Genomic DNA, 10,765 nt, shown 5'->3' with positions numbered 1-10,765 from the left:
CATTCCTTTTTGAAAAGGGGTATAGATCCCATTTAAATCGACAATGCTAAATGTCAATCCAGGCTGGCAGCCAAACTCCATCGCCTCACCACTGACTCCATCCCTGCCCCTGGTAACTGGCAGGTAACACACTGCTTACAGTCATGGTGCAATATTTCACCCCAAGATGAGCTTCCAACCACATTACTCACCCCCACACTCATTATCACAAAGTCCACATACAATTTCAACCTCAACAGCATCTCAGTTCATCTGCTGCTGAAACTCTCATCCATTCCTTTGTTACCTCTCGACTTAACTCCCCAAACACACTCCTGGCCGGCTTCTTAATTCTACTTTCCTGAAATCTTGAAATGACCCAAAAATCTACTGCCCGTGTGTTTACTATCACCCATTTCAACATCTTCAAGTTTTGTCATCCTGTGCTCATTAACATACACATTTTCTGGGTGGCAAAGCACCAAGGTATTGTAATTCATATCCTTATTTTGAAATTTTGTCATCAAACCTCCTTCTGCAGCTACAAACCCCTCTGAGATATATCTGAAGAAGGGTCACTGGACACAAAACAATAATGCTGCTTTCTCTCCATAAGCACTGCCAGATATGCTGAGTTTTTCATCAATTTCTGTTTGTGTTACTACTTTCCAGCATCTCCAGTTCTTTTGGTTTTTCCTTCAAGACATTTGTTCTCCCTGACTTCCAACTTCCTGTGGATTTCTGGCTTTAACTCTCCCACCTTTTTCATGGCCTCAGTTTCCAAGGCCATAAGCTCTTGAATTTACTCTCTAAACATCCCTGGGTTTCAAAGTCCCTTTGTTTGTTCAGGATATTCCTTGAAACCTACTTCTTTGGCCTGTTTTGGGTCACTTGTCCTAATATGTTCATCAGTTCCTGGTAGCAGATATTGTTTTGTGACAACCTTGTGTAATATGTCAGATCATTGGATTGAGTCAAAAATCTGAAAACATTTACATTGTTCTTTTGGAAAACATCACTAATCCTTAATGATCATTTGGTAACTCCTTACCTAATATCATTGCAAGTGTGACTTCACCACACAGCCTGCAATGGTTCAGAAAGGTCAAACATCATATTCTCCAGAGGTAACTGAGGATTGGCAATAGTTACTGATATCTGTGGAGAGTGATCCAAAGTTCATGTATCAGGGTATGGTGAAGGAATGACATGGTTCAGAACTTCTTGGGTAATATAAGCTCAGAAACAGTACAGAAGAGGACTGCATTACGAATAATTTCTGAGTATGAATCGTACTGTGGGAAGACAAAGCTTCTAAACCCATAGGGTTCGATCAAAGAAATGTGGTGGAACGCTCATCTGGACGTAATCTGATAGAGTAACAGAAGCATTAAACAGACAGTTACTCACATTATTAGAGACAGAAGGAAGGCAGAAGTGAAACAGAGCAATGTACTGAAATGGATTCAGATCCATACTAAAGGAGACACACCAGCCCGAGAGCTACAGACCATCTCACAGGTAACAGGCACAGCAATAAAACTCAACATTGTTGACGAATGGTCAAAAATACTCCACCACGTCACTGTTGACAATTTGAGATTCTCCTGTTGCACCTGCAGCTGGAAAGATATCAGAAATACTGGAGTTAGAGAAAAATCTCTCAGTTGAGGAAATCCCTACGGAACAGGTGGCGTCACTGTGCTACTGTTGCTGCATGATGACATCACACACGGGAACACAGAGCATCTGGGTTTGTGCAAACCAGAGATCACCCACACATTGGGAAGGACGGAGGGTCGCTTAGAGGGAGCAGACCTATTCCTTTGCCAGGAAGGTTAAACATTGAAAGATTTAGGATGTCAGGGATTAATGGAAGCTGAAGGGAGATTTGGCAGAGCTGTACTGTTTACTGTTGGTTGAGGCAATGTGGGCAAAACAAGCGGTTCACATTAACTGAAAAGAAATGGATCATGGGATACAAATGTCAGATTTAGATCAACATGAAGGTTATAATGGAAAAATTACATGCAGTGAGTGGGAATGACAGGGAACTGAATACTTACACTCAAAAGGCCAATACTGCCCAGTTTCTGATTAATCGATTGATCATGCCAAATTTTGATTTGATGTTTGTTTAAAGTTTCCTGTCTGTGTTTTTTTTATATATTATGTAAAAGAAGTTTAGTAAGGCCAGTGTCAGTCTCGGTTGGAAATCAGACACACAAATTATTCCCTTTGTTTGATTTAATATTTTATATGTATGTCCTCATATGAGCCTCAGTGAAAGAAACTTCAAAAATCAATCACTATCAGTGCAGACATAAAAGTAGAATAACCGGTTCTAAACATTAACACTATTTCTCTCTCCCTAGAGGTTTTCAGTCCTACTGGGTGCTCCAACACCTCTCTTTTATTTCAGGAATTCACAACATCCCTCCTCCTGGCCGAGGATGACCAGGTATACTCGAACAGAGATTATCATACAATGTGCAGGAGGGGAGGATCCTCAGAGGAGATAGATTCATTCATAAACCAGAAAGTTTCAGGACTGAGGGAGTTGTGAAGCGATGGACCAACTGGAATGGGAGGGAGATTTGACTGGACTTATAGGCTCATAATTGGTTTAGGTAAGGGAAATAAAAGCAATAAGTTCACAGTAGTCAAGGGGAAATGGGCCATGAAATACAATTTTAAGATCTTGGATCAAATCGAGAAGGAGGATCTGATGAAGAAGCTATGTGAAAGGGCTTCTATAGCCTGGCTGCAGTAATTGTTTGTAGATAGTTTGACTGAGCGGTCAAAGTCACTGCATTTAAGCTCTAGTCTCTATCGAGTCATGGGTATGAATCTTACCGGTAACCAAAATCATGAGTGATCTACCTCAGGCAGAAACATCGAAGGAGCTGGGCAACTTCAAGTTTGCAATGTTTACATTTCTTCTGGGTAACTGTGGCTGCTTGGGCCTCTGATCCTCTCGGTGCTGAAAGTGGGAAAATGGGCAACAGACTCTGAAAATAACAAGAGCTCTGGCTTCACAACGGCCCTTCAGAACTCCGCTAACACCCTGCTTTAGCGGATTTTGCATAGCTTGTTGATGCCAGTTTTTATGGCTCAACCGGTCAGCATTCGGTGGTAAACTGAAAAGTCGGGTGTTTGAGACCATCCGGGCACACAACTTTAGTTATTTTGGATCAAGCAATTTGAGTGACCACCGACCTGCATTTAACCCAAGAAAAAGTTACAACAGGATTGGATTCAAAACACATCCATCAATGATTCTCTCTTCCCCAGCTCCACACAGAGTGAGACTGGGACAAGCAGCAGGGTTTGACCTCGCTCTCCAATCCCCATTGCCAGATTTTATGGGCAGAGAGATCAAGGACAGAGAGATCAAAAGATCGTACAAATGGTTTGAGTGCAGTCTCCAATAAACAATCTCTGCAGGTGATCTAAAGTGTTAAACGGTGTGAGTAAAGTGTCAACAGCTGAATAACAGGTGAAGGGATGAACTTTAATTCGATTAAATGAGGCAGAGAGATAATTACAAAAACAAACTTAAAATAAGGCCGTGCTTGGCACAAACCAAATGGCTGGAATTACGTCAGAGATAATAGGAACTGCAGATGCTGGAGAATCCGAGACAACAAGGTGTGGACCTGTATGAACACAGCAGGCCAAGCAGCATCTTAGGAGCAGGAAAGCTGACGTTTCGAGCCTCTACCCTTCATCAGAAATTTCTGATGAAGGGTCTAGGCCTGAAACGTCAGCTTTCCTGCTCCTAACATGCTGCTTGGCCTGTTGAGTTCTTCCAGCTCCACACCTTGTTATGGCTGGAATTATGTGTTAGATATAAAAATCGTCTGCTGATAGTCTAAAAAACGTAATAAATAATCCAAAACAGTACTAACTAATTAAGGTAGAGAGGTCATAACAATTTATCAAGGTGACGGTGTCGAAATAGGACAATAAGAAAGATTTTACAGAAACAGAACAGTACAGTAGGAACACGTCGCACAACATGAACTTAAGATCATGGTTGAGGCCATCTTCATGGACATGGAATTTGGCAATCAGTTTCCACTCAGTGATTCTGCTTTGTCGTGTATCTCAAAGGTCACGTTGCATGCTTACCCGAAGTTCGGAATCTTAACGTACTTTACTGCTGAAGTGTTCCCCAACTGGGAGGGAACATTCTTGTCTGGCAATTGTTGCACAGAGTCCATTCATCTGTTGTCTTAGCGCCTGCACGGTCTCACTAAAATACCATGCCCGGGGCATTCTTGCCTGCAGTGTTTGAGATCGATAATGTTGGCCGAGCCACATAAGTATCTCCCTTTACATGGTGGGTGGTGGCCCCATATCTGATGGTAGTATCCATGTCAATGATCTGACACCTTTCAGAGGTGCCAGTGACAGGGCTGTGTGGTGTTGTGGTCGATATTGTCCTGAAGGTTGGGTAGCTTGCTGCGAACGACAGCCTGATTAAGGTTTGGCACTTGTTTGAAGGTGAGAAGTGGAGGTGTATGGATGATCTTGGCAAGGTGCTGGTCATCATCATTGACATGTTGAAGGCTCCGGAGAACACGGTGCCATCACTCAGCTCTGGGGAAGTACTTTATGATGAAGGGTACTCGATAGGTTGCATCCTGTGTCTGTCTTCTGAGGACGCCGTTGCGGTTTTTCGCCGTGGCACGTCGGAAATGGTGAGCCTCTGTCTAAAAATAAGTCTCTGTCAGTGATCAAAAAGTGTTCGATGGTGTGAGTAAAATGTTAACAGCTGAATAGCAAGGGAAGGTATGATTGATAATCCGAGCAGAGGAGAAAGGGAGATAATTACAAGAAAATAAAAAAAAATAAGATGGTGCTGGAGAAAAACCAAATGGTTTTGTTACTCCTGCGGAACATTAAAACCCATTTTCAGCACTTATTCCGGGATTTTAAATGAATATTTTTTAAAGTTATTGCCCTCATCTTTGAGCAGCCCACCTGACTGCTAACTACTCTGTCAGACGCTGAATTAATCTGGGAAATTGCTTCAATAAATCCAGTCGTTTCTGTTACAGATCGTAAGGAATTCTCATTTGGCTGACGAGACACGATCAACACTTTGTCTATTCTGCGTGCAGGGTCTCAGCGGCAATCTGAAGAGACTTTGTACAACTGGAGGTTTCACTGTTTTAAGAAACTGTTGCCAATTTTACTGCTCACATCGGTCAGTGCATTGGAAGCCTGCAGAGCCGGCAACTGATCGAATTGGGGGGAGCTGGTTACATTACAACTACATTTAAACTCTCTCCCAAATGAGAAAGGCCTCAAATATTCATCACAGTTTCAAGGAAACTATAAATGACATATGGAGTAATGAATTGAATTATTGGTGATGTTTAATCCGTCTGTTAGGATTACAGAACAAAAGAAAATTGCTGATGGTTCAAATCTGAAAGACGAAAAGTAAATGTGAGAGACACCCAGCAGGGCAGAGTCTAATCTATCGGCACAGAATCTCTCCGCCCTCAGAGACTGGGGTTAGAATCTTTAGAGCAGAATAGACTGAGGAATGGTCACCGCACCTGAAAAGTTAACACAGGCTTTTTATTCACAGATGCTGCCAGACCTGCTGAGCTTTTCCAGCAAATTCTGATTTTGTTATACACTGAGGGCTGGGGGAGAGGGGAGGGTGGGAGGACATGATTGTGATTAGTACATTTATGAGGGAAATAGACAGAGTAAACAAGAATGAAACTTTCTGCTTGGTGGTGGAATCAGTATCAGGTTGAGGGTGGCAAGGATTAATGATTAGAGGCAGGCAGTTGAGATGAGATGTGAGGAATTTTTTTCACTCAGATAGTGGGAATCTGAAACTCACTGCCTGGAAATAAGGGAGAGGTGAAAACCATCATAGCATTCCAATCTCGTTAGATGTGTAAAATAAACACTGAAAGAACTGCAGATGTCAAAGTTCTGCAGGTCTGGCAGCATCTATGAAGAGAAATCAGTGTTAACTTTTCATGTCAAGTTTCCCTTCCTTAGATCAATTCTCTCCGCAGATGGTGAGAGACGTGCACAGCTTTGTCGGCAATTTCCATTTACGTTGATGCCATTTCGGACACGTCTCTGGGCAAAGAGCTGGTAATGACACTTGTATAGTTATTTGACTAGCACTGATTCGATGGGCCAAAGCATCTTTTTCTCTGCAGTGGACTCTGAAACTGGGTGAATGGTTCAGGTTGGTGAGCAAGGGCACGGGGAGAGGTGGGGAGGGGAAGTGAACAAAGGAATGTGCAGGTGAAGGTTGGGAGAATTTCACTGACAAAAGTTTTCATGTTGTGAAATCAAGGGGAGTGGTGATGGAGAAGTAGAGACGAAAGAAATGTCTGATATAACAAGGTGCGGAGCTGGGTGAACACAGCACGCCAGGCGACATCAGAGGAGCAGGAAAATTGACGTTTCAGGTCTGAACACTTCTTAAGAAATGGGGGAGGGAGAGGGGTCTCTGAAAGAGAGTGGGCAGTGATAGAATGTAGGTAGTGGAATGGACCGGGTGGGAGAGAAGATGGACAGGTTAAGGAGGCGGGTATGAAGCTCGTCGAGGTGAGTGTCAGAAGGAAGTGGGGATGTGGGTTGGTCAGTGAGGAGGGAGGAGCGAATAGGTGGGAGAGAGCATGGATAGACCAAGGAAGCAGGGTTGAGGGGGTACTGTTCTTGGGGTGTGGTCAGGGTTGGGGAGATTTTGAAGCTTGTGAAGTCCACATTAAGACCACTGGGCTACAGTGTTCCCAAGCAGAATATGAAGTGTTGTTCCTTCAACCTTCGGGTGGCATCGTTGTGACACTGGAGGAGGCCCGGGATGGTCATGTCGCCAAGGGAGTGGGAGGAGGCGTTGAAGTGGTTCGCGACTGGGAGGTTTTTTTGCCATGAACACAGTGTAGTTGCTCCACAAAGTGGTTGCTGAGTTTCTGCTTGGTCTCCCTGATGCAGAGGAGGCCACATCGGGAACAGCGGATACAATATACCACATTAGCAGATGTGCAGGTGAACATCTGTTTAGCGTGGAAGGTTTTCTTGTGGCCTGGGATGGATGTGAGGAGGGAGGTGTATGGTAAAGTGTATCACCTCCTGCGGTGGCAGGGACGGGTACCGGGTGAGGTGGGGCTAGTGGGGAGTGTGGAGTGGACGAGGAAGTCGTGGAGACAGTGGTCCCTCTGGAAGGCACATGACGGTGGGGAGGGAAATATATCCTTGGTAGTGAGGTCAGATTGCGGGTGGCGGAGAATGATGCGTTGAATTCAGAGGTTAATGGGGTGATACGTGAGGACAAAGGGAATTATGTCTTTGCTTTTATTGTGGGCAAGCGGTGTGAGGCCTGAGGTGTGGGAAACACTAGAGATGCCATTCAACCACTGTTTGGGGGGGATGTGGTAATTGCGGCCCTTGAAAAACAAGGACATCTGAGATGTCCGGGAGTAGAAAATCTCATCTTGGGAGCGGTAGAGGAATTGGGAATAGGGGATCACATTCTTGCAGGAAAATGGCTGAGAGGAGGTGTAGTCTCGGCAGCTGTGGGAGTCGGTGGGCTTGAAATAGATATTAGTTTCCAGGTGGCTCCCGGAGATGGAGACAGAGTGGTCCAGGAAGGAGAGAAAGGTATCAGAGATGGTCCTGGTGAACTTAAGTTTGGGGGTGGAAGGTGTTAGTAAAGTGGATGACCTACTCGAGCTCCTCGTGGGAGCACGAGGCGGCACTGATACAGGCATCGAAGTAACAGAGGAAGAGGTGAGGGATGAGGCCAGTGCAGCTGTGGGATAGGGACTGTTCCACATTTCCTACAAAGAGGCAGGTATAGCTTGTGTCACTATGGCCACTCCTTTCATCCATAGGAAGTGGGAGGAGTTGAAGGAGAAGCTGTTAAGATTAAGGATGAGTTTGGTTACATGGATATAGGAGTCAGTAAAGGAGGATTGGCCTGGCCTGCGGGATAGGAAGAAGCAGAGGACGTTTAGACCATCTGCATGGAGAATGCAAATATACAGGGATTGGACGTCTATGGCAAAGATGAGGTGTAGAAGGCCAAGGAATCGGACGTTTTGGAGGAGGTGGAGGGCGTGGGTGGTGTCCCGGACGTAGGTGGGGAGCACCTGGACTGGGGGGAGGAAATAGAGTTGAGATAAGTGGAGATAAGTTTGATGGGGCAGGAGCAGGGACGATGGGTCAACCAGGGCAGTAAGGTTTGTGGATTTTGGGAAGGAGATAGAAACGGGCGATGTGGGGTTGGAGAACGATGAGGTTGGAGGCTGTTGGTGGGAGGTCACCTGAGGTGATGATGTTTTGGATGGTCTGCGAGATGATGATTTGGTGGTCAGAGTGGGGTTATGATCAAGGGGACGGTAGGGGGAGGTGGTAGAGAGCTGACACATGGCTTATATTTAAGTTATCCTTATAGGAGAAATATACATAGAATACTTGTACACAGAGCAACAAATGTGCCCGAGAATATCAGAGTCAATGTGTGAGCCTCTTCAAGAAGGGCAAGGTGCCTGACTGTCTTTGTTCAGTTGGACAGATTCACGCTTCATTCTCCCCTCCCTTCTAAAGGTTCATAATGCTGAGACTAGGTTTTTTTTTCATTCCCAGCAACTGCAGTGATTCGGTCGGTGGGGTTGGTCAATTGACACATGCCATGAGCAGCTTGTCGACTATTTTACCTTCCCGTCCTGTTTGCTGTTCTCAGTGAGACCTTGAAAGGATTTTCATTGCTGCAAATCAAGAATGCAAAGCTCATTTCGCTTTCAACGCCACGAGAAAGTTTGGTTTGGAGCTCCAGCACATGGCTCACAGCCTCACCGCCTCACCGCCTCACTATGGTTGCCCCTGCAAATGTATATCCTAAAACATGTCAGCTTTTGTGAAGGTTTGTGCTTGTTCTATCATGACAGGTAGTGAGTTGCCTTTTCCCTTCTTTGCAATCTCAGTGAAAAGTTCTGCTGTCCTTGCTTTGACTCCTGACATAAACAGCCTTTGAATTTGTTCTCCGTTTTCACCCGTAGTCAGGAGGATTTGAACCTGCGCAGGAATAACCCAATGGATTTCGAGTCCATCACCTTAACCGCTCGGCCATGACTACTGCAAGACAAGCTATGCTATTTATCTTTTCAGGTGGCTTTCCGAGGCCAGTCGCGCTGTGGATGAATTATTTCTGGGTTTGCTTGAATCCAATCACTTCACAGATTTTCAAAGTGTTAAATTTGGTACATGGTGATGCAGGTTGTTTCATCCCAATGCATAAAATAAATGTTCATTTACCGGCAAACATATAAATTGCAGGGAAACAAAAAAGCTCAGCAGATCTGGGAACATCTGTGGGCAGAGAATTTGAATCAAAGGTTCAGAACTTCTTCAGAACTCTGTTTTCTCCTTTCAGTCATGCAGTTTCTGTTTTTGTTTCAGATTCCAAACATTTCCCAGGTCTTTATCGCAGCTGTTAAAGCAACATCGAAATACCTTTGTGGTCACTCACCGGACAAGATTTCCATTTGGGCAACATTTTCCTGACTACATTAAAACCCATAGCTGTACAGTCAAAAGGGAACTGGTAGAGTGAGAACAGCACTTGTTCCCTCCGCAGTGTCTTCAAAGCGACAATTTCACATTTCACCCTCAAAAACAACAGCCAATTGCACCGCAGAAAATGGCGAGCTCTTGCAGCAGCCCTTAAACTGAGCTTGTGGTGAATTCAAACTTCCTCGCTTGGCAGGATAATTATCCTGTATCGACTGTACTTTTCCAAAATAAAACCTGGGACATACCTTGAGGAGACGTGAGAACAGTCTGATCCTACCCTCTGCAGGCCCATCCATATCAGTGGGAACCCGCTCCCCTACAACCGGCCCGTCTCCCTTCAACCCTTTCAGTGTCTTGTCTATTCCTGAGTTTTCTCGTTGTCCTGGAGCTGAGATGAGATTTGAATTCCTGATATGCAGGAACGAGAATCCTTTCAATGTCTCAGATCAGTTCATGTCTCGAGAACATCCAAGTCAATGTCCCGGGCTCAAAGAAGTGGCAGGTGTCTGGACTGTTTGTGCTCAGTCGGAAAGTTCACTCTTCATTCTCCTGTGATTCCAGTTCCCAAAAGGTTTCTAAAGGTTCGCAAAGCAGGAGGCTGGGTTTTCTGTTTTACTTCCTTAATAATTTTTTTCCCCACCGACTGTCAATGTTTTCCCAAAATCTCTTGCACCATGTCAGGAGGTGAGGAAGTCCCATTTGGTGGACAGAATCCTGGGGCTGGGAATGTTCGCTTTGGAGCAAAACCAGAGATTTCCTGGGGCTGTATCTAATGATGGGGTTGGGTAGGAGTGAGGATGCGCAGGTTGATCGTCAGGAGAAATTGTGCCAATGACAAAGGTCAGTTGCCAGAGGACTGGGATTGACGATATTTCATGAAAAACAGCAGTTATTCTGGATAATAGCACAGCATACTGCAGAAACTCAACAGGTCCAGCTGTATCAGTGGAAAGAGAAACAGAGCTCAGGTTTTGAGTACAGTTAGATTCTTGTTCAGAAGGTGTCTTTCCTGAATGCCAGCAAACTACCAGACCTGAGAAAACAGGTTTTCTTTACAGGATTCAAACCTGTGTGGGGAAACTCCCAATAGATTTTGAATCCATCGCCTTAACCACTCGGCTATGAGCTACCTTCTAATATTCCTCACGAAACAATTCGAACAGGAAAGGTGAGTATTCGATTCGTGATGTCTGTGCCACCACCCTAATATTTACTGCCACCCTGT

At 44.8% G+C, this 10,765-nt stretch overlaps 1 non-coding gene across 1 annotated transcript; it reads right to left on the bottom strand.

Annotated features, from left to right (window-relative positions):
* Window positions 1-9,021: 9,021 nt before the first annotated feature.
* trnas-cga (transfer RNA serine (anticodon CGA)) lies at window positions 9,022-9,103 on the bottom strand. Its single transcript has one exon. It is a non-coding gene; the product is annotated as a tRNA-Ser (tRNA).
* Between the last annotated feature and the right edge of the window lie 1,662 nt (window positions 9,104-10,765).

This window comes from Stegostoma tigrinum, unplaced genomic scaffold, assembly GCF_030684315.1.
Source record: "Stegostoma tigrinum isolate sSteTig4 unplaced genomic scaffold, sSteTig4.hap1 scaffold_53, whole genome shotgun sequence".
Lineage (NCBI taxonomy): Eukaryota > Metazoa > Chordata > Chondrichthyes > Orectolobiformes > Stegostomatidae > Stegostoma > Stegostoma tigrinum.
Note: the sequence above shows the minus strand (reverse complement) of the source record. Positions and strands in the feature narration are given on the sequence as shown.